A 25,348-nucleotide genomic window follows, 5' to 3' on the forward strand; every position below is an offset into this window, starting at 1 on the left:
AATAAATGTCTCTTGTGTTTAGAAATACCCTGCCCAGGAAATAGCCACTTTGAGGCCCAGGGTACAGGATGTCCATCTACATGTGTCAACCCCAATTCCACTGACAACTGCCCCTGCCTAGTCAAGAGAGCTGTGTCTGCAATTCAGGCTACCTTCTAAGTGGAGGGGTCTGTGTCCCTCATGCTGACTGTGGCTGCAGCTTTGATGGTCACTACTATCGCTCAGGAGAAACAGTCATACTGGATGCAGACTGTGGGAGGCGCTGTACATGTAGCTATGGCTCCATGACTTGCAGCTCTCACAGTTGTGGTCAACATGAGTCCTGCACGGTGGAGAATGGAGTAAGAGGGTGCACACCAAACAGTTTTGCAACATGTTGGATAAGAGGACCAGGATCATATCATACATTTGATGGAGTGATGTACCAGTACCCAGGAGCATGTCGCTTGACCCTTGTCAAAGTTATGGGATCCTCTGATCACTCGCACTTCATGATCACTGTGGAAAAAGTTCCACAGGGGGCGCAGGGTTTCTCTAATGTGCTAAAGTTTGAAGCAGAGGGAACACAAGTTGCTGTTGAGATGGGAAGTCGTAGCACTGTTAAGGTAAGTAACAAATACATTTCTACAAATAAAATAAGTACATAAAATATAATAAGTGTAGCTTTGTTCGAAGATTATTACATTTAACTACCATTTAATGAATTTTCAAACAAAATATCTTGATAAAAAAAGGATTGATGTACATATTGCATATTTTGAGACGACCCTGAGTGGGCTTATCTTCAATCTGTTTAATCAGAACAATCCAAATATGTATTAAAAGTAAGAAAGAAGTTTTGTTTGAGCTCTACTCAATAAAACTGTTGTAAAGAATAAGCTATTCATAGAATGTCTACAAACAATGGACACATTCTCTCCAGTACATTTTGTATTAGTAACATTTAATTATATCTGGAACTTTTCCAAAGTGATGAAAAGTGCTCAAGTCAATTTCTATGTCCGTTTTGGAATATTTTGAACATGTACCCCAAATATTTCTTGAAATTTTTGTTTTCAAATGTGTTAAAGGTTGATGGTCAGCTGATCAGACTGCCTTTCAGCTCTGGGTCCAACAGAATCCGCATCTTCCAAAGCAGCACTCACAGTGTCATCCTTCGCACAGCCTTTGGTGTAACGCTGCAGACTGTCTGGCCTCACTTTGTCCGTGTCACTGCACCAGGTGTCTACAGTGGTTTATTAGGTGGACTTTGTGGAAACTACATGCTGACCAGAATGATGACTTCCGTACACCCAACAGTAGTCTAGTCAGTGACTCCCAGATGTTGGGGACAGTTGGCGAGATGCTCCCTGGCAGATCATTGTGTGGAAAGCAGACCTCATAACTCTACAACTAATTTCAATTCCAGTGAGTATTGTGGAGTTCTTACTTCACACACTGGACCATTTACATCATGTGGGCTAGAGTGAACCCATGGCAGCAGGTAGAGCATGTGTAGGAATCCTCCAGGGCTCAGTGATCCAGCATCAACGCTATGTGAGGTCCTACGAGATTATGCACTGATGTGTCAACATAATGGTGTGTCCCTGGGACAGTGGAGGAATGCAAACTGGCTGTGGTAAGTTCTAGAACCACATTTGATAGATACCTTTGAAATTAACATATACATGATGACTTTACTTTTTTCCCCTTTTCTGGCCCCCAACAGAACTAACATGTCCATCAAACAGCCATTATGAACTCTGTGGAAGTTCATGTCCATCTTCCTGCCCCAGCCTCTCCTTCCCCTTCACCTGTGACACTCAGTGCCAGGAGGGCTGCCAGTGTAATGATGGGTTTGTCCTCAATGGTAACCAGTGTGTGCCTCCGACATCCTGTGGATGCTTTCATGATGGACGCTATCGGCAAGCTGGTGAACAGTTCTGGGATGGGGAAGAATGTCAGAGCTTTTGTACCTGTAATGGTGTAAACTGGTGTAGTCCAATGTTCCCCAAATGCATGTGGACCTCAGGAGTCCTGCCATGTTGTGGGGGGTGAGTTTGGCTGCCATCCCAACCCTCATGGCACCTGCTCTGCCTCTGGAGACCCTCACTACCTGACCTTTGATGGCAAGGCCTACGACTTCCAGGGAAGCTGCCGCTATGTTCTGGCAACAGTTTGCAATGAAACTCTGAACCCTCATCAATTTTCTGTGAAAGCAAAGAACGAACCGTGGTTTGGACTGCCAGTTTCTATCACGGCTGAAGTTTTTGTAGATGTCTTGGGCTATCAAGTGCGTATGTCAAGAGGCAAGAGGGGTACTGTGGAGGTAAGTCAATTTTCTCTGATAGACTTCACAAGATGTTTCAAATTGTCTTACGGTGATTGGAAATTACTTTTGCAAATACTGTTATAAGCTGAAACATTTATTCTTGGAATAATGTCAAACTAGTCAGCTCTTAATATCTGTATCAGTACTAGTGTAAAAACATCACATGTGCATCTTTCATGAAATCTTGTTTATAATCACAGATAAACGGAATCACACGAAATCTTCCAATTGTCTTCAATGGAAGTCTGTCTATTTTTGGAAGTGGATCACAAACATTTGTCAAAGCAGAGTTTGGACTGAGCGTCGTGTATGATGGAAGTAGCACAGTGTCCATTTCTGTATCTCCAGACTACAGGTAGCCTATATACTCATTCAAAGAACTTAATTCTCATATCATGTTAAATTTTATTTTGCTCAGTTTCATGCACATTTAGGACTGCTTAAAGAGTATATTATCATTGGACGTATGCACATTCTTAGATAACAGTTTTATTGTAAAATTTACATTATATTTCGTACTTCAGTTTTTCAGAGAATATTACTTTTTCTGTTTGCCACCCTGCCACTGCTTAAAAATCTCCCAATTAGGGCAAAGTACATCTGATCAAATTTGATTTTATTTGAAAAACTTTTACTCAGCTATTTTCAGAAGTTCACAACCTTAGATTCGAAATGTTGCTAACAGGCACCGCAAAGATATTCCAGAGCTTTAGCCAGCAACCTAACAAGTTCAAGAACATTTTAACAATATAGTTAGCTAGTTCACTACTGAAAATACCAATTCAAACATGTTTTGTCCTATTTATTTTCAATACTTTAGTAATACTTTGTGTTTTCCAGCCTGTGATTGGGTTTGGCATTAATAGTACATCTTATTTTGGAAGACAGGCTTAGCACTGTAAACATGTTTGACTCCTTTGGGACTGTCAGAACAATAGTCATGTAAGAAGAGCATCCATGATGTTAAGCCGTGTACTTTATCAACAGTATGTGTAACCCAAGTTTGACAAAAATAAGCAAAGGAAGGCGCCAGGTGGCGCTTTCCTTTGCTTATTTGACGATAAAAAACATTAGAAAAGTTTTGAGACAGATTAAATATTAAATAGTGTACTGGTGAATTTATTCCCAGATAATTTTTCCATTTTGTCAGATCACATTGCAGTATTTTTACCTAAAGCGAAAAATTAACAGCCACTCCAGGTGACCGGATTGATCGGCCCTCACTGGTGATCGGAATTGGTAACAAAAAACCTAATCAGTGCATATTTATTAAAACCTAATAGCCTGAGATTTGATTGTTGCTAACTAGCTGGCTAATTACATTTTACCCCTATAGCTAGCATGTTAACTAACTATGAAAAATGATCAAGCTATATTGCTCACTAGAGAAAATGCTAATTTAAACATGTTTCTTACATATGATTGCTTTCAATACTTGTATAGCATTTTGGGTTTTCATTCATATTTAAATATATATAGAATGTGATTCAGTCTTTCTTATCTTGATCAGAGGAAAGATGTGTGGACTTTGTGGAAACTTCAATGGAAATCCAAATGATGACTTCCACACCCCAAGTGGAGCATTGACCAAACTCAGCAGATGCTTTGGGGCCTGCTTGGAAGGTTCTTGGGAACTACACTGCAGTGACGGCTGTGGCTCTTCATGCGCACAATGCAACGATGATCGATCCGCCAGGCCCAGTGTGAGGTGATCCAGGCAGCTGATGGCCCCTTCAGCTTCTGCCACGAGGAAGTGGATCCAGCTCCATATTTCAGTGACTGCGTCTTTGATGTCTGCGTGTCGGGAAATCGAGGCAGTGATCTTCTGTGCAGGGCTCTAGAGACATATGTCAGTGCCTGTCAGTCTGCTAACGTCCGAATCTACCCTTGGAGGCAAAACACCACTTGCAGTGAGTATGGAAGGCAGTGTGCTATTTAAGTACTCAATCAAAAAAAGTATCTTCCTCAAAAGTCTCTCAAAATATGATATTCTATGTTTGAGCTTGTTTTAATCAACTTGTCCTTCTTTTCCTCAGGACTTGAGTGCCCAGCCAACAGCCATTATGAGCTGTGTGGAACAGACTGTGGCAACACCTGTACCAGCAGCATAGATGCTGCCTGTGACCATGTTTGCTCTGAGGGATGTTTCTGTGATGAAGGTTTTTCCAGGAGTGGAACAAGCTGTGTGCCTCTGGAAAGCTGTGGCTGTCTGCATGATGGCTTTTACTTCAATGTAAGTCATTTCAATTCAATGCATGCTTGATTATTTAGCGGACAGTCAGCACATAAGTGTTAATTCATCTTTTTGTGTTGCCTTGTTGTTCAAGGCAACAACACAAACATAAAGCCTCCTTGTGTGACATCTCATAAAAGTTATCTGCCAAAATTAAAAATATATATATTTATGCACCTCCTCAAGTCTCCTTGGTACAATCCCTAGGTGTCTGAAATTGGCCTGTTCTAATAATTATTCAAGGACAGTTCTATTTACCAGAGGCAGAAGAAGATGCTCAATGAAGCTGGACTGAATGGTCAGCAAGAGAGGACGTAGCCATTGGTACAAAATTAACCTAAAGAGCAGAATATAATTAGTATAATTAATTCCAAATGCAACTCGCCATGAAGGGACTGGTGCCCTTTACCAATTAAAAAGATATAATGTGGAATGAACATAAATGCATAGACATCTTCTACACATTATACAAGTTTAAAAGTTGGGGTTTTCATTCCAGATTCCACCTGAGACATTACACAAATTTGTTTGGTACAAAGTCTAAAAATTCATCCAGTAATTAACAAAGCCTTAATAGTCAGGAAGCAGTGGAAACTTGGCAAAGGTGGATCATGAATATTGCAGTTTTGCAGCTTACTATTGTCATATACTTTTACTATTCTTGCAGGCTGGTGAGTCCTTTTGGACAGACGGTTGCTCCCAACTGTGTGAATGTCATGCATCCAATGTCCTGCTCTGTAATCCCTCATCATGCACTCCTGAACAAGAGTGCACCATCAGAGAGGGCCAGCTAGGCTGTCACGATGCCATGTCTACCTGTACTGTGTGGGGTGACCCACATTACATCACCTTCGATGGGGCCCTAGCTCATTTTCAGGGATCATGCTCCTACGTCATCACTGAAAGTTTGAGCCACAGCAACAATGAAACTCAGTATAAAGTCGTGGCCACCAACAAGCACAGAGGAAACAACTTTGTGTCTTTCGTGTCATCAGTTGATATATACCTCTCAAATCATCCAGAGAGTGTTCATGTTAGGCTCGGATCTAGCAATAGAGTGAAGGTAAGTTTTATTTTAAATTACTGATAAAAAGCTTTTTTTGTTTGTTTTAAATCTTCAGTCTTACTTTCTGAACTTTCATCATAACAGGTAAATGGAGCTGAGGTTTCTCTACCCACCACTGCAGGAAATTTTGGTCAGGTGATGAAGCAGGGAAATTACATAGTGTTTGATGCTGTTGATGTCATAGTCCAGTTTGATGGCTCTAGTACTTTACTGGTCAGGATGGGCCGCAACTACCAGAACAGAGTAAGTGGAATGTGTGGGAACTTCAATGGTGATCCCACGGATGACAAAGTTTTGCCAAATGGTACATTGGCAAAAAACGACAACCAGTTTGGCCACAGCTGGAGATCAGAGACAAGCCAAGCAGGGTGAGCTCAGACTTTTCCATAGTTACCCTAAAAAATCTCAACCATTGCAAACATTTGTTCAGAAATTAAAAATGTTTTAAATATCTAACAACTTTTCTAGATGCGAATCCACTGATGAGAGAAGCGATAATGGACTGAGTGACTGCCGCTTCATAGAAGAATACACAGAACTGTGCAGCGTCATCACCAACACCAGTGGCCCATTCAGTTCTTGTCATCTGTATTCTGACCCCCAACCATTTTTTACGTCCTGTGTTTACGATCTCTGCTTCTACACGTCCACTAATGGGATGCTGTGTTCTGCTGTATCTGCTTATGAGAAAACTTGCACCGTCTTGGGTCTAATCATCCCTGACTGGCGCTCTCCTTTGGATTGTGGTATGTTTGTTTGGTTCACTACATTATCAGAACAATGACATGTTAGTCATATGTGATGAATTTCCTTTTTCATTTGTGATATCATCATTTCAGATGAGAGTGACCCCTGTGATCAGCTGGATTGTGTGGAGTATGAATGGTGTGGTAAGAAAGATGGTGTGTACGGCTGCTTCTGTGATGAGCACTATGATAGATCCAACGATGAGAGCTATGGTAAGGGAAAAACTTTAACGTTTTTAATATTAAAAGAGGTAGCAATAATTACATTGCATTGTGAAACATGGTTTGCTCATTAGTACTTCATAGTTGGTATTTTCTAGGTTTCAAGCATTACCTTGCCATTGAATCAGAGTGGGCCATGTTCTGTGCCTCCATTGTCGAGGGAGCTTATGAGAGCTGTGGTCACAAGGTTGTTGGGATCAGTCATGGCAGCAACCCTTGAACCTGTTGGTGGAGACCTTCAGTGAGCAATGGTGTCAGGCTGAAGAATTAGACCTATTGAGTATTTTTGCCTCGGGGACCCCAGAAGCATCTGATAGGTACTGATATTTCAAGTGGCATGCGGTTCTGATGGTTACTGAGGCAAGAACTTGGGAGGGGGAGGAGTTTGGAGAGGCCACGGAAAAAAAACTTCTGCAGGACTTTGAGGCGGCATTGTGGGCTGGTGGGCAGAATATTTCGAAGACCTTAATCCCACCAACATGCCTTCCCTTGAGGAAGTAGAGACTGGGGACTCTTGGTTAGACTCTCCAATCTCTGGGGATGTGGTCGCTGAGGTTGCTAAAGGGCTCCTCAGTGGCAAGGCCCTGGGGGTGGACGAGATTCGCCTGGAGTTCCTTAAGGCTCTGGATGTTTTAGGGTTGTTATGGTTAATGCGACTCCCCCCAAATTGGCAGACCTGGGTGGCGGTCCCCTGTTAAAAAATGGGGACTGGAGAGTGTACTTCAATTAGAGGGGTCACATTCTTAAGTTTCCTTGGCAAGGCCTATTCAGGGGTCCTGGAGAGGAGGGTCTGTCAGATAGTCTAACCTTGGATTCAGGAAGGGTAATATGGTTTTTGTCCTGTCACGGAACACTGGACCAGCTCTACACCCTTTACGGGGCCCGGGAGTGTGTGTAGGAGTCAACATGTGTTGGAGAAGTCGTTCGACCGTATCCCTTGGGTAGCCCTATGGGGTGTTCTCCTGGAGTATGGGGTACCGGGCCCTTTGATAAAGGCTGTTAGGTTCCCTTATGACCGGTGTTAGAGTCTGGGCCGCATTGCCGGAAGTCGGGCTTGTTTCCAATCAGAGATAGTATGAGAAGTTCAGTCATCCGGGAGGGTCTCAGAGTAGAGCCACTTCTTCTTCACATCGAGAAGAAGAAGTGAAGAAGTTGAGGTGGCCCGGGCCTCTACTTAGGATGCCTCATGCTGGATAAGCAGAAGAAGATGGATGGAATATCTTGAGAAACTGGACTCAGTATAGCATTGTTGTTATTTGTATAAAGTTGCTTGTCACTTTTCTCTCTGTATTTGTAGACAGTCAAATGTGTTCCTTTTTGTTTATAAATTACTGGGACTATTTCCCTCTTGTTGACTCCATTTATGGTAAATCTCACATCCGGTTTGAAATTTGGGTGCAGCTTTTTTTGCATATGTTGTGCACAGAGATAGAACAGATCTTGCGAAGTCATCATTTAAATGTTGCCCCCTATGCTTGGACTCTTCCAGGAAGAGTATAAATTGACAGAAGTGACACTTGGTGAACTAAAAACACTACTGAATGACCATGAAGAAGAGAGTTTTAACTGCCGTTGCTTTTGATATTCATTTTTTCATTAGTTGCTTTTATTATTGTATGCTTTGATGCTTTTAAAACTTAACATGTTTCATTGAATGTAAATGACGATTCATGTAAATGGTGCTGCTGTCTTATCAGGTCCCCGTTGAAATAGAAATTATAGATAGTTTTTTTTCCCATCTGAGTAAATAAAGCCTAAATGTTTCTGTCTTTGGTGGGCAGATGCAAACATTGAATGCTCCAGCAGTTCTGGCACCATGTCAGTATCTCGCTGCCAGCTGTTTGAAGCGGGCTTCCACTCCAGTGCTCTCCATCTCCAAGACAGATCCTGCAATGGGACTCTCCAGAACGGACGACTCATCTTCCATTTTGACAATGACGACCATCTGTGTGGTACAACCCTTATGGTAAAGTTAATGAATTAGAACATCTTCTCTAAAGCTTCAGCTATGTTTCTTCAGTTGATTGATTTCATTTTGTCATTGTTAGAGAAATGGAACTCACTTCATGTATGAGAATACTATTCAGGGGAATGGGACCAACCATCAGAAGAATCTTCATCTGCGTTTCTCCTGTGTTTACCCTGTGGCTCAGGCTCTCTCAATGGTTGTGGACATCAGCCCTGTGGAGAGGTTTTGCCACAATTTTATCTGTTTGCTTCCTTTGAGCATTGTGTCCAATTACACTTATGTTTTAATTGATTATTATTTATAATGTAATCCTGTAAGCAAATTAGAGTAGATTTAAGAGTAGTCATAATAAATGCATATTCTACAGCATTCTGAGGAAGAAGCTTCCTATTGGCACTGGGTCGTATCGTATGAGGATGATCCCCTATGAGGATGAAGGCTTCCTCTCCCCCTTCAGCGCAAATGGACACATAGAAATGGATGTTGATGAGATGTTTTACTTGGAGGTGCGAACGGAAGGGGTGGATCAACGCCAATTTGTCACAGTTGTGGACTCTTGCTGGGCCACGCCAGTCAACCAAGCAAACTATCCTGTCCGCTGGGATCTCATTACATCACAGTAAGTGAGATCATATTGTTGTCTTCATAATTTAATTCAGTGTCTTCTTGCTGTCAGTCTAACTGATCCATCTGCTTCTGCTTCACAGGTGTCCTAGTCCAGAAGATGGAACCGTAGAGATGATTCAGAACGGTGTCTCCACTGTATCTCGTTTCTCCTTCAGGATGTTCACCTTCACCAACCACACACAAATTTTCTTGCACTGCAGTGTCCACTTGTGTCTTTTGAGAAACAACAACTGCAGAGCTGTAAGTTTTTTTGGTGTGCTTTTTATGGCAATATTGTGTATGATCAAGTTGAACATCTTCAGAGGCTTAAAATGTTGCTGACTTGCTTTTATTTTACAGCACTGCTACCCGGATAACCACATTCTAATCCGGAGGGACATATCTTACCATGACTCTGGAGCTCTGTCTATTGGACCACTGGTACTCGGGGCACCACCAAACACTGGTAAATTTCTATCATATCTTCATTATTTTGTAATTACAAAGATCATATTTCAATTGATTCACAAAATCTATTCACATCTCCTTTTCACACAGGTGGACTAATCCAAAGAAACAGTGCTGTGGCTCATCTGACATCAATTGTTACCGTGATTGTCAGTTTGCTGATGACCAGAATTCTGGTCAATTGATAAAGAATAATCACACTCTAAGATCAAGTAAAAGTTTTTAATAATTTATGTTGGTAGGAGGTGTTTTCAAGTAATTTTGCTTTTATACAATCTGATGCACCATTGTGTTTTTCACCATTTGTGGGATTAATATAATCAGTTTTTTGTTTCTTCTGTGGATTTTATCATCATTAATTGTTGGTAACAGCTGAGAGAGTAAAATATTAACTGTACGGTTGGATTAAGTTAAGGTTACATATATGTAAAAAGTTAGTGTCTGAAGCAATCATCTCAGTGTTGAACTGAGTTTAAGAATGATTTAAGAATGATTTTATCCTTGTCTAAATTCTGTTTAAGTATTTAAATATTTATATATGGTATTAGATACATGTACACAACTATAAAAAAAAGAATAAAGGAATTCAAATTAATGTGATCATCAGCCTTTTATGCTTTTTGCTTTTGATAAAAGCCTTAATAAACAGTATGTTTGGTGTATGGCATGTTCTGACTCATTACCAAAGGTTAATTTGTTTTTATGGAACATTAGCAGTTATAAAAATGGTTTATAGTCATCACTTTGGAGGAGTGATCACTATGCCAGCGGGCCTGAGTTCTCCCAAATGATGCAAATCCAGTGAGGCAGATGTTCTTCAGCCTACAGTGTTCTGGATCACTAGTCTTTTCTGTGGTAATTTGGGAGGAGTCACTATGGGTTCAGTTGAAAAGCTGACCCCCAGCCACTACCTGGTGCCGATCCCAGTTGCACCCTTTGTCTTTTTGTGTCATTTAGCATCATAGCAATACAATGGTTTCCAGACTGGATCTTGCACGCTGGTGAAACAAAACATCTTCCTAGCCTCCAACAACTAAACTGAATCCTACAATATAAAAATCTTTTAGAAAAAAATCTTTATGAAAATCTCTGCATTAGCTTGTAGAGAAGGCAGAAATTGAGATAATGACATGCCAGAAAAGCATGGTGCTATGCCTTTTACACCCTGGTCATTCAGGCCAATTCAATTCAGTTCATTAATATATAATGCCATTTCACACCACATATCTCGAGGAACTATACAAAGTAAACAGATTAATTTCCTATGAAGACATATATCATCATGACCAATTAAATCCAGGGAATAGATTCAAGTTTAATTCCCCTGTCGATCTTAAAATATTAAACTGAATGAAATTAAGAAGAATTTTCTCACTGTTTAATTTATATCTAAGGATATTTTGTGTGGTGGGAAAAATACTCAATTTAAAAAAGCCTTGCATGCTTTTTACTGTTGATGAAAGCTTTAATAAACTCTACATTTTGGATCTGACATGTTCTGTATTATATTTTATTCAGTTATGGATCTTAATAGCTTGTTGTTATGGGACAGCTTGTAACATCAACTGTTGTAACAATGGCTTAATTCTCATTATCATTAGTTGTTGGTAAACATCTGTAATTAGACCTGATTTTTGTCCCTATAATATTTAATGAGATGTTATAATTATTATATCATAGTTTTTTTCCTTGTTATAACTCAGGGAGAAGGTGGAGAGCTGGTCTTCAGCCACTAGATGGCGGGAGAGCAAAGCTGATCTGACAAAGATTACCAGCAGATCTAGCCAGACCCAGTCCTTGGGTTTTTGCGGCGCTCGTGGCTCATAGTTTTGACAGTAGACAGATAGGAAAGAGGGGAAGACATGGGCAAAGGTCGCCGGCACCGGGAGTCGAACCCGCGACGAGGACTGAGGCCTCCAAACGTGGGGCGTGCTAACCCCTGCACCACCACAACACACCCCTAATATTTTTAAAATATGAAGTTTATATGTTATATACATGATGGGGTAAATATATATTCTTTTTCTTCTTCATTTGATTGTCTATTCTGTGAGACAATAAAATGATTTTCTATTCTGGATGCAAAATAGAAGAGTTTGAAACTCCTAAGTCTTCTGTCAAACCTACTTGGGACAGGACTTGTCCCATCATTTGCTGCCATGGCATCACTTTGTCATCTTCTCCTTTGGAGACAACACTCATTACAGGGGCTGCTCAGCACATTGTATTGCCTTTTTGATGAAAATGTGCTACAAAAACAAAATAACCTTTACACTTACCTTACCTTCAGACAGCAGATTTAGTAAAAGTAAGAGAAAGTAACCTATTTTTTGTTTGTATTTAAAACATATTTACTTATTACTACTATAGGTTCTGAAGAGAAAGTGAGATGTCCAGGTCAAGGGAAAGAAAGAAAGCTGAGAGGGAAGTCAACTATGTAGGCATGTGAAGGAGAAATATGAGTGACAGCTTGTTGACTTTTACTAGCTGCTGAGGACCCAGTGGATCAAACTGGATTCCCTCATGAAGTCCCCTGTGTGGTGTATTGAAAGAGTCAGAGAGGAAACTGTCTGACGTTTGACCCGCTTATTCCCCATTTTCCAGACCTGATGTCAGCCCTGTTGACCACCTGCGAACTGCTGCAAAGAGAGTAGTAAAATCTAAACTTGAGACTTTGTTCTAAAATCCATACATTTTCTCTCTTTCCATTAATACCAGGAATGAATCAAACATTCTGATTTAAAAAGTACAGTCAAAACCTTAGTGGTATTGCACAGCTGTTAATATGCTACTCTGAATATTAGTGATGTGCTTGTTAAATCTCAGTTTTTCAAACTGAAGTGAATCTAATCAGACATGAAGTAAAACAAAGGTATTTTTTCTAACCTAGGGTTTGGACAGGACCGAGTACTGAACCTTGAAGAACCCCACTGCTAATAATGTAATGGTTTCTTACATAGCTAACAAACATAACAAAGAACTGGTGTTCAGTTAAGATCACCTTAAACCAATTTAATATTGTTTTTTATAGGTAAGACCTTGTCAAAAACATCTCTAAGACCAAGAAGCAAAAGGTTATCAGAATCTTAATTTGTAGTTATATCAATAAGCATGAAGATGAAAGCTGGTTATTTTTGCTGTTTTGGGCCCTGAATCAGATTTTAACACTTGATGATGACTGTTTTTGTTAAAGCAATCTTTTAACTGATGAAAATTCTTGAAATGTCTGTCTTCAGTGGTGGCCTTTTGATGAAAGAACATATCTTCATTCTTGTCATGTCTGAAGGATAATAGTAAATTCATATGCGAAAACAGAACTTACTTGTGTAACTGGATAATTTCTTTGTTGTTCTGGATTTATTGAATGATCAGGGCAGTGATACAGGATTTCTTTGAAATTGATGATTTCTTAATTCATTTCTAACGAGAACAACAAATTGTGTTATAGGCCAACCGCTCCAAGTCCTACACAAAACAAAAGTACAAAACTAGAGTTAATTTGCTATTCTGCGATCGTAGGTTCATTTAAATAATTACGTTTCACACCTCTCCCACAAGATAACATGAAAAAAGGAAGGGAATAAGGGGCGCAAAAAATTTAAAGACAATACCACAGAATAAGAAATAAATAGGAGGGGCTTCCATTCTTAAAGTAACACGGTTAAAACAAAGACAGAGCTTTTAAAAGTGTTTCGGTCAGGTAAGGAACAATACGAATAACCAAAATAAATAAATATGTTTCTTGTTGTTATAACACTTGTTACACTTAAAGAAGCTTGTAGAAACTGAATCTAGCTGGTACCATAAGATAAATTTATGCTGGTTAGAGGAATAATCATATTTAAAGATTTTGTGCACAAGAAAAACGAAGTAATTCAGAAAATTAAATATAAAGTCTGAGACAGTGGTCCCACTTCTACCATGTTGCCTTTGCAAATTATAACACACAAAAAAGCAATGGTAACCAACTATACGAATTTTTACACCCGAGCCTTGTGCTTGGTTGTAATATGATAAAAATAAATATAACTTACCAAACAAAGTAGATCCCATTATTCTTCAATAAAACACAGACTCCAGTTGTCAGGGTGGTGGTAGAAATCCCAGCAGATTTCGGAAACTCGTAGAAATATGTTTGTTTTTATATATTCTAAGTTCTTTTATATATTTATTTAAGTAATGTTCTCCTTAAAGTTATGTTAACCTAAGGTAAGAATAAATGCAATGGACATTAGAAATCAGACATATAACCATTATTTTAATGGAGAGTGCAGAAGTGCAGCGTTAAAGTTTTGTACAATTATTTTGTAAAACTAACACACAGATGTTCAGATAGCTTTCATTGGTGCAAACGTATTCTGACAGCAATTGAGATTTTGTAAAAAAAAAAAAAAAGTAACCGCCATAAAGGTGGAAATTAAATCTGTTTAAATAAAATCACAACAAAAACATTTTTTTCAGAGTGACTGAATGCTCAGAGTGAACGTCAAGACAATGTTTGGTGTCACATTAAACATTAGCTGGTTAGCTTCGCTTGTGCACCGATTTACATTTAGCTTAATTAGAAATCTACAGCAGACACAAGGAAAAGTTAGTAGCAATGCCAAAAATATGCACAACACCCTGCTAGATAGTAATAATCATAAAACATAAATGCTAAACCTGCATTTACGTTTAGCATTTATGCTAAATTTAGCATTTATTCTAAGTGTTGCAACACAGTGTTAGCCACATTAGCAAAGCTAACAGAAACGTTTCACCGCTTTATGAGCAAGCAGCAGCCAATGGAGAGGAAACATAAGGCTCATTTCATCAAGACAAAACATAAATTCAGTCTTACCTTTGATGTTTTCTAGTCATAGTCCGTGTCAGAGAAAATATTTCCATTTGGCTCGGTAATCTGTTGTCCCCGATGTTTGTAAGCAGATTCTACGGACTTCGGACATTTTGCGCATGCGCACAACACTACGTGCAACTCCGTTTAATAAGTGAAACCTGGAGATGTGGGTATTATTAATTATTATTAATTTTAGTTCAAAGCGCCACAGCAAAGGGAATATAACACAGAAAAAATATATTTTAAAAATAACTCAAATACACTGTTTTTTCCTCGCTCACTCGCACAGTTGCCATAGCAACTGAGAACAACGCCATTTCACGCTTCAGGGTTCAACACCAAACCCCCCACACCCCCCCAAAAAACAAAGAAAAAACACTCAAACATTTTCCACACAAAGAACAGAACATTTAGCCCATTACAATATTGCATGTTTAGGCTCCATGTGTGTTTTTGATTATTATTAAATCATCTGTGAAATATAGCTACTGCAGTTATTAGTTAATCTGAGGTAGATTAGCTCATTTAAACACCTGCTCTACAGGTATCTGGCAGAGTTGGTGTGTAGGTCGCCTTACGTATTCTGCAGCTGAATCGAAACACGATGAATTGCACATCACATCTGCATGTAAAGCAGCTTTCGGCCTCACAGCAGAGAGAAGAAGGGGGCGGGATCTTGGACGTGTGACGTCACGGGCATTATTGACGTTTCCAGGTAATGTGTTTTTAGGAACAATTTGATGAATTGCTTTTAGTCATATGATATGTAGGGACAGTTTTCTGTGACATATTTAAAAATAATTATGTAACATAGAGTTGCTGACAAATAAAAAGTATATAAAATACTGGAAATATCTAAAAAGAACGCAGTGTTAAAGGTATGCCTTTAACAAACATACTAAGTCTTTTTTAAACATAGTAAATGACGCTGCATGGTCCGAGGTCAAGCCTCATGACCAGTTGCTGTTTTGCAAGCAGTTATTTGATCATCATCTCTGAGTTCAGAAAACTGCATTAGCTGAAATGTGTAACTATGGCCTAAAGCCGAAAGCAGTTCTTTCTCTTTTACTGTCCTTCCTCCACCTCCTGTTATTATCTACAAACAAACTTAGATCATGTTTGAGAAAATCAAAGCCTTATGCAGTTTTCCGGTGATTTATTTTGACCCAGTTGTGTAAAGTTTTCTGAGTATTTCCAATTTACTTAAAATCCTTTTAGCTAATTTGCTTGCTTGCTCTAATTAGGTTTAGCCCAGGAATAAGGCCAGGGGCTGATGGAGCAGGAGACTGGATGCAGGGTAATAACCTCTCTGCTTTTCTTTTCCAATGTGTTACCATGTCTCTCCACCCCCGCCACCACTCCACCTCGTTACTCCCTCCGACAGTCACCATGGGCTGTTTATCGACTGACTCTTCTTCCTGTTTGTGGTACTAAGAGGCTGAAATTAGATCTGCATTGGCGAGGATTTGAGATAAATTGGGCAGTGGATCGGTTCTAACTTCATTTTATCTTGGTTTGTCAAGCGGGGAGAGCAGGATAGCTCTTTATGATGCATCAGATAAAAACACCACCAGACTGACACGAATAGCACTAGGCCAAATTTTGGTCTTCTTCATTCAGGAAGCATCGCATTTAATGAGCTGACGTAATCACAGCAGAGCAATTCTCTTTGCAGAAATTCAGAGAGCTACAGGGTCACTGATAATCATATATGTGGCCCTTTGTGGTTCCCTCAGGTTGGGCAAAACAGATTTACTCCGGGGTAATTGGTCGCTCCCATTACAACTCCCATGAGAGAGGGCCTTGCTCCTTCGCTTCTTTGTACGGTTTGGAGTTCGGGGTGTGGATCTAACTCTTTTCAGCCTCCCACTTTGATCTGTCTCCAGTCCCTGACAGCCGATCCGGTAGCTGAACCTGACACTGGGTCCTGCCTCTGTAGAAATCCAGATTGGGAAGAGAAGTGCAGGTCTGAGAGGAGTGCAGCTGAATGCCAAAGTATCTGGTGTTGTATGCCAGACAGATTCCGTGACCCTTATGGTTAAACTCCCTGCAGGAGGTCAAAGCCTGTCATAAAGGATAGAAAAGCTCCTAAGGTTAACAAAAGTCAAACTTTTACTACCTTTATTGGTTTCTATGTATTTGATAAGTAAGATAAGAAAATTATTGGAGATTTTGGACATTGGATTATAATTTATATCAACAGGATATTCACATGTTTACATCTGACATCTCCCATTTACAGAAAGTCTAGTTATCAATTTAGTACATTATCGTTGAAGTGTTTATTGACTACATATTTTTATACATAATTGAAAACATAAAAGACTTGAGCATTGCATCACTGTTTGGTGCAAATTAATTGTGAACCTACTGCCTCATGTTTAAACTTCTACACTTACAGTACTTCTGGTAAATAAGAAGATGCTGCATCTTCTTATTTATTTTGACTATTTCTCATTTTCCGCAAATAAATGCAAAATTTTTACTTAGAATATCGGACACACGTTGTTAGTAGTTCGAAGAATAAAAGAGCAATGTTTATTTTACTCAAATACATACATATAAATAGTAAAATCAGAGAAATTTAAGTGATTTTTAAAAGTTTTATATAGATGTAATGTCTGCTAAAACACTGAAAATGAGTTGTGATTGGGTGTCTCATTAGGAGAGTGATCTAAAAAACATAGAAAACATGTGGGGTGATCTGAAGCAAAGCTTTCAGGTAAATTTCTCTCACTCTTTTCTTCTTTATTGTGAAAATGTCTCTGGATTTACAACCTGTGCAGATTGTACCCCGCCTTTTGATCAATGGAGGCCCAACCGACTGCAAGAAGGAGGAATCAAGTACTGACCTTGATGTTTTTCTAAATTATTTATGTGACAGAAGTAAATTTTCTCTGGTTGTAATGTTTCATGCATGAACCTTATGAAGGACTCCTTTTGCATCCCAGTCGCCTTCTCTGGCTGCCATTATCTCCGCCTTCCTGTTCGACCCCAATCGGACATAAAGGTTTTGGTATTGCTTTATTATTTTATTACATGGATCTAACTTAATGTTTAGTATATTGAACTGAAGGAGAACAAAAATATTTATGTCTTTTGAAACGTGAGCCAGATTGTGGTCATGGTTCTAACAGACCAAGTCTAACTCCTGTGGCTTGTTGCGTCTTGAAGACACAATAACTCAAAAATGATTCTGTTGCCAAAGAGATTGAGGAACAATAGTAAAGGCCTTCACATGTGATAATACAAATTCTCAGACTTAAGAGACTTGTAAACACCTATAAATCTGTCAAACTTGGTGTTGCACAATGATCTCATTCAAACAAGTAACACTATTATCCCAATATCATTTGAAGTGTCTCAACATCAACAGTGTGATGCGTAGTTCAAATAAATCTGAAATCTTTGATCTGTAAGCATCTCCTTCTAAATTTGCTGTTAATATCAAACATATACCGAATATTTTGACATCTAATGAACTTTTCATATTTTTGCATTTGTATTTTTCCTGCAGGGGATTGTGTAAGTATTGCTTTCCTGCACATGGAGCTCACCAGCATGCAAGAAACCCATGCTATTGGAGACACCAGTAATAAAAGACTGGAGAAAAGCCTTTTAAACAGTATCTGCTTAACAAAATCCTTGAAAGCACTGTTGTTGTGTAATGAGTTGCTTGTTTTTCAGCCACCTTTGCCCTTGTCAATGCTGCTGGTTTGATCTGACATTTTGTTCCTGCAGAAAAGATCAAAACACGCCTTGCACTCTTGACTCAAGAGGTTCCCAATCCAGTTTCGGAAACTCACAAGCAGACAAGCTGCGACGCATTCTGCCTCAGGTCAACAATGCAGCGCGTGTTGACCCACTAGGCCCCTGACTGTCATCACAAAACATGATCAGGCTTGAGAGATACAGTGAAAGCTGTCAGATTTATACATACTGAGAGGAATTACTGTAAATCTACATCACAACACAGTTTAGATGTGTTTTAGTTGCATTTATAAGCCAAAAATTATTGGAATTATAGCTTGACATGGGTTGCATCTTAACATTTTAGAATATTGGTACGTTTATTTCAATATTTAAATTAAAGAAGTCACAAAATATGGGGAAAATTTATTGTTATTACTGAAACTGTAACTTTTTTAATCATATTAAAATTTATTAACCGTTTTTATCCCAAATTTAAATGTCCGCCTGGATATGTTTGCTAATTTCAATTGTACGCAGTTCTTTAAATGTCCTGTGAGTAAATATATTTGCCCATTTATTCATAACAACTGGAACTTTCAATATCAAGCAAGTTATTTTCGCAATTTACTGTCAATTAAAAGATGCTTTGGTATAAATGACAGTATCTGCTTCCTTTATTCACATTTCTGTCTCAACAGGGAACAATATTATGTGATAACAAACGCAACATCGGATAAGAGAACATCCGAGTGAAGCTTTCTTTCTATTATCTGCAGATGAATGTGGGAAAGCGCCATGTCCTGCTAGAGAGCGGCATCTTTTTTTTAGGAGTACAGTAATTTGCTCCTGTTAGCCTTTTCCGCATCCAGAGTGCAATATTACATCACTCCATTATTTAGAGGCCATATCAATGTGACATCATGACCATCACTCTATACCTGCATTCACCACAGAGACAAGTTGCTGCAATCAAAACCGGAGCCCATGTATTATATGAGATGCAGAACATTGGTGCTTGTCCTTGGCTGTTCTGGTGACTGATCAGATTTCAGGCAACAGAATATGGAGACCAAAGTTTCAGTTTGCTGATGCTTTTTCTCCAAAAAAGCAGCTTACAGTAGATTCCTATGGCAGTATTTTTGCTTAAAAAATGAGGTTGATGTCTGACGAGAATTATGTTAAGATGCTTCTGAAACTTTTTCATTGTCACTTGATTCACAATCTTTCTGATCTCACTGCTCATCAATCACATGAGATTTTGGTTGCTTGCCTCCATAAGCGCCACACTGGAACAAAAAGATTATTCTTTATTGTTAATTTTTTTAAAATGAAAATATAATGTCAGCTGACATAATGTCAGCTTGGCTGACTACAAGCTAATGCTAACAACAAACTTATCATAAGTTTGAAGAGGTTTAATACATGCATCACTGTCCAAATAGTGTGAATATCTATCGAAAATATTGATTAAGAAACACAAGAAAGATGCGAAAGATTGAAATATTTAGAAAAAGACACAGAATTGAGTCAGTGTTGACTTATGCATTGCTTTCAAGAAATTGTGCAAGAAAATCATCTTCTATCCATCTGGTTCTGGTTCTGAAATTTGACATCCAGCCACGCAAAAATGCCTCTGAAATTATCGCGACATGTCACAACCATAAGCCTCTGGTAATATTAATGAATCTCAGGCAATGCAGTGTTGAAGCTCTGTATGTCCTGATAAAGATTCACTCACCTCAGCATGATGAATGCTTGTTTTCTGATAAAGAAGCTCATAATTTGTATCGTTTGTGTAAGATTTAAGGTGGGTTTTTCCACGTTTGATGATTGCAGCAGTGAATACTGGTTAATTGGCTCAAACCGAGAAAAAACGTTTGTCTCAAAGAATTCAGTTAGTATTTACTGAAAAACATTTATATTAAATATATATGTCCTATTTATGTTTAGAAATATAACATATTTTTCACATCTGTGAGCTTTAGATATTTATCTACTTAGCATATTAGCAGCATGAAAGAATATTGACATATATAATTGTTGCCTAAGACATGATATCAAGACAAATTAAAGTGCGAAGACCACCGAGTTGAAAAAAATTACTTTTGGACTATTTTATGACATAGATTTTAATATCAACGTCACTAATATTTCATAATTTCACGAGTTTTTTTTTTTTTCTCAAAGTGATTTAATTAGAAAAGAACAATTGCTGCACATTTTATGGTGTAACAGAAGGAATCAAATTCAGAATTTTAGAGGGGAAAATCTAATAACGGATATTTTTTTGCATGTTTCATTGACAAAATCACTGCATTGTAAACATCTGCAGGGTTTTTAACTCCTTGTCCTTTATAATGTAAAGCTGACACAGAGTATCTGTTTGACTCCAGCAGGTTTCATCTTCAGGTGCACAAAAGCTTTGGAGGGAACTTTCCTGTCTGGGTGAGTGAACTATGACCCTTTTCTTTGTTATGACATGCAGTTCCCTTTAGTTCAGTGACTCACTTGTCAGGATTATGTAACAAAAGAATAAAACAGGTGGAAAGACTAATATTTCCTAGTAAAGCCACAAGAGACAAAAAGTAGAAACTCTGAACAAGACATTTGTTTCACATGAAATGCAATTAATACGTTGATGCCTCAGTATTTGCTTCTGAATAGTCAGAGCTTTACCACCACTCCTCATTGGGTCAATAACGAGTCAAGCAGCACTGCGCCTGGATATTCAGGTTTTGACCATTTAAAATCTGCTTTACAAAAAAGTCCAAAAGTAGGACATTTTTTTCACAAATAATTTGAATGAAAATTTAGAAAATACAGACCATCGTTTAGATTGAGGTTTGTTGTGATTTGGTTTATTGTCAGAGCTTGGCAACTATTTATGTTTCTTTTTATATTTTTATACAGTGCATGCAAATATCTGGTTCTATCTGTATTTAATCTGCGAAAAGGGTGTGAAAGGAGGGGCTTTTAGACAGACTTTAAGTGAAGTTTGGTTTCAAAGACATTGAAAATTTTTGATGGTTTTTGAAATGAACATAAACGTAATAGAGGCTCTTGTGCAAATAAATGATCAAATCAAACGAGTCTTTATGTTGCAAAGTAGCTACAACTTTACGATAAACAAACTTTGAAGAATAAAATTAGTCCATAAACACTGAAGAAGTATGTTCTAAAAAGTTTTCTCAATTTCCGATCAAATGATCAATAATTTAAAATGTAAAAATTGCTTCATCAGATGAACAAATATAGAAGGTTAGGTGGATTTATTTATTTATCTATTGTATTTTAAGGATGAGAAATAACAATAATTCACATAAGTAACAAAAGAATGACAAAAATCAGGCAACATGCAATTCTTCCAAATCTGATTTTTAATAAAAAACTTTAACACAAACTGCAGGTGTGTGTCTGTGAATCTTTGGTTAAAACATGTTTATTTTTCATTCAGCTGGTAGAGAATCGCGAAATTTCACTCAAAATAGAGCAGAATAAAATTACTGAAGTAAAAGCAAAAAGTAAAGCAAAATGAGTAAATGTAACAAGTTCCTTCTCTACTCCTAAGCAATTTATTTCTAGACACAGATTATTATTAGATGTTAGATATTTTGAAGCTAATAATAATAATAATAATAATAATGATAATAGTAGTAATAATTCTCTGTTAAAATTTGACTAAAGGCCCCATTAGATTTATTAGATTCAAGCCACACCAACATAAATGTTCCTGTGCTTCCGAAACAGACATTTATTTCACAATCTGGCTTCCAAATATTAAAAATGAGTTTTTATGTAATCTAAGAACATTTTATGACATTAATTAATCAAGGTAGCTAAAAGCAGGAAGGATGTTTGGTGCAATACACACAAACAAAAGGTAGGAGAGGCAACCCTGTAATGACGTTGTACCGACTCTGGAGAGAAACAAACAGAAGAGGAATTAAATAATAATAGGATGACGTAGCAGAAGGTGAAAAATGGCTCTATCGTGAGCCTAATAGAATTTCCCCTGGTCTCAGAGGGAAGCAGAATGGACTCACCCTCCATCCCACTTCGCCGTTCCATCCACTCATCCGTCCATTTGCTCATTCGAGACGGATAATTTCATCAGTCTTCACTTAATTGTGTGGGTCACAGGCAGAGCCTGGCTGTGTGTTTCAGCAAACAGAGGCAGGTGATGGGGAGGATTATGAGCAGAATAACAGAACAGAGTTGGAAACCACATCAATTCATTGAGTAGATGGACAGCTTGTAAGAACATGGGTTAGACTGTCCCCTTTGAGAACACTTACTGTACAGCCCAGCAGCAATGAGTGAATGAATATAGTTTATTAATAAAAATCAACAGATGCACCAGGAAAGATAGTTTCAAGAATCTGTCCTAATATTTAATCAACACTAAAACTACATGCAGAAACAAAGATGGTAAAGTTCACAAACATTTAACAGGTTGATAAAATCATTATGAAATTAAATTCATCTGCATTGACCTCAATTCTACAGCAAGTGTTGCTGTAAAAGGATCTAGATTGTTTGAACAGCACCACCTGAACATGGTGGTCCTGATTTGAAACGAGTTTCCTGGACTATCAGGTGTGAAAACAACCTGCAGTGGCATTGAAAAGTTGTCTTATTCCATCTACCGTAAATTAAATTAAGATTTATTTATGTAGCACATTTCAGCAGCAAGGCAGTTCAGATTGCTTTACATCATGAAAACATTACATTTTTCCAAGTCATCACACATCAAAATGTTGGTTAGAGTTTCATTTATTATGGTACAAACACAACTTTAGTCTAGATTTACAGTTTTCTGGTCTAGAAGCTCCATGTTTGGTTCTGGTGATGCAGAGCAGAACCAGAACCAGAAGACCTGAGGGGTCTGGAAGGTTGATATAACACCAGAGGATCTTTAATGCCAATTAAGCCAGTCATGGTGTTAAGAAGTCTTAGGACTGTTAGAGGGGAAGCCAGAGTACCCAGAGAGAACCCACCATGCACAGGAGAACATGGAAATGCCCCGGGCCGGGAATCGAACCCACTACCTTCTTGCTGCAGGGGAACGGTGCTACCAACTGCACCTGTGATTTAGAGTGAATACGGATCATTCTACTTGTGATCCTCACTCTTGTTAATGTTGTGGTTTTGCTTTTATGATGTAAAGCACTTTGAACCACCTTGATGCTGAATGTGCTGTACAAATAAACTTCACTGATAAGATTCATGACTTTATTGTGTTTGCTTGAAAAGCGGCACATTTCCCATCTGTAACGTTCTACCTTTACTTCTTTTATACTACCTGTAATCTTACGAACTGAAAGTCCCGTTCTTTTGAGTCTCAGCAGAAACTCAAACTGTCGACGCAGTTTGTCTTAAAGCGACTTTTCTTCCCTCTCTTTAACATTCGCTCCGTATCTAACTGGTCACCTCAGTCTGACTTATCGCCTTTCACCACCACATGTCACATCTGCACACATGGATCCCTTCACACGTGTAGCGTTTCCCGCTAACGGCTCACTGGAGGGCAGCAGTTAGCTTGGAAATGTGTTTTCCATTTGGGGAAAAGGCAACTTGGAAACTGATATTGGACGCTGGGGCTGTTTTACGACCTGCTTATGTCATTTCTGATGTGAACAAGCTGAGAGAGATCAAGGTGGAGCGAGGTTGTGGACGCAGGTTAGAGACTATTACACCAGATTTATATGGATTAGGAGCTTGTAAAATTGGTTTTAAGTCGATTGTTTGAGACCAGTTTTGACAGCCTGAGCCCTGGGGTGTTTTGCTTTACCTCAAATATAAATCTAATTTTATTTGAGAGAAATACCCATGTACAAGCTGTGCAACATGCACAATTTTGACACAAATATTATTTATTTTATGTTCTTTTATAAATATAGAAATATCTATCATTGATTTATAGTGAGATTTTCTGATTTGTAATTAAATATTTATGCAAAATGTTAAATTTTTTACATAAATGTAACATTCTCCACACTCTGAAGAAGTCTGAATTGTCATGACAAATGTGTGAAAATGTTTTACAAATCTAATATTCTGACTGAATCTACAAAAAGCTGCTAGATGAACTGCAGGGATATAGCTTTATTAAATATGACCATAAAAAAATACAGTTTTTAAGTCTAATCAAATAAATGAAAAATAAAAGATAAATTTCACCTCAGGCAAAATCAATGTATTTTTTCAATATATTAAGCTATTTAAACAATTAAACAAATATAATGATTAATAAATCATTATGTCTGTGCTACAGCCTTTGTAAAAATAAGGTTTCATCCGTTTTCTGTTTATTTATTTTTATCAGAGGTATGTCATGATGGCTTCTGTTATCTCTAAGTGTATTCAGAGAAAACACGAAGAAGCTCCATCTGTTCTGCCTTTTCATGCACCATTTATTTTCCAGATCAGTCATCAGACAAAGGAAGCGGCGCTGACAGGGCTACCGATTACAACACGCAGTCGGGTTGATGAAGACGAGGAAGACACAAACTTTTCTTTTATATCAGTTACTCTGCTAAACAATTACTACCATAATCTGAAGGAATAAGCCTTTTTGGTGCTGGAAGCAAATCTCTGGTTTAAAAAATAAGGAGTTTTGTTTTGTCTATATGCATATCTATTTATTAACGATTATGTTTAAAAAAGTGAATTTGAATGCATGTTGAACAGGAGTTGTTGGTTTTGCATTTTCATATCCAACCAATTTTCAAGAGATCAAATTTTGTTTTCATATCCAGTAGGAATTAATAATAAAATAATAAATATTTAGCTCTGGAAACAATAAAGAGCCCACTGCACTGAACTACATTGAAAACCTCCTGGTTATTCCACCAAATATTAATTTTTGAGTTAAAACTTTACTATTGATGTTTCTAAATGAATATGAACTGGTTTTCTTTGCATTATTTGAGGTCTGAAAGCTCTGAGTCGTTTTTGTTATTTTAACCAAATAAACACAAAATTTTTGCTTGTAATTTCAGAGATATATTGTCAGTAGTTCATAGAGTAAAAGAACAATGTTTTTTTCCAAAGCTGTATGTCACAAAAAACATTTCCGAGTTCAGCTTGGAAATCCGAAAAACATTTGTTGTTGCTAGCTAACTATAAGGCAAAAACGTGGAAAATAAAAGTATTGCAATCCAAAAACAATTTCTTTATTCACTCAAATCTGATATT

General features: G+C 38.0%; 1 long non-coding RNA gene and 1 pseudogene across 2 annotated transcripts; one reads left to right on the plus strand and one right to left on the minus strand.

Moving 5' to 3' along the window:
• The window catches only part of LOC129377647 (alpha-tectorin-like), a 25,311-nt pseudogene extending 15,137 nt beyond the window's left edge, over nucleotides 1-10,174 (plus strand).
• On the minus strand, nucleotides 8,202-15,122 carry LOC129377648 (uncharacterized). 2 transcript variants are annotated; one of them, XR_008607949.1, is made up of 6 exons: nucleotides 15,037-15,122; nucleotides 14,462-14,616; nucleotides 13,656-13,825; nucleotides 12,944-13,086; nucleotides 8,642-8,759; nucleotides 8,202-8,523 (listed from the first exon to the last, which is right to left on the minus strand). It is a non-coding gene; the product is annotated as an uncharacterized LOC129377648 (long non-coding RNA). The 2 variants fall into 2 exon arrangements; XR_008607948.1 differs by having other exon boundaries at nucleotides 8,202-8,538.
• Nucleotides 15,123-25,348: the final 10,226 nt, after the last annotated feature.

This window comes from Poeciliopsis prolifica, unplaced genomic scaffold (genome assembly GCF_027474105.1).
Source record: "Poeciliopsis prolifica strain line A6 unplaced genomic scaffold, Auburn_PproV2 SCAFFOLD049, whole genome shotgun sequence".
Lineage (NCBI taxonomy): Eukaryota > Metazoa > Chordata > Actinopteri > Cyprinodontiformes > Poeciliidae > Poeciliopsis > Poeciliopsis prolifica.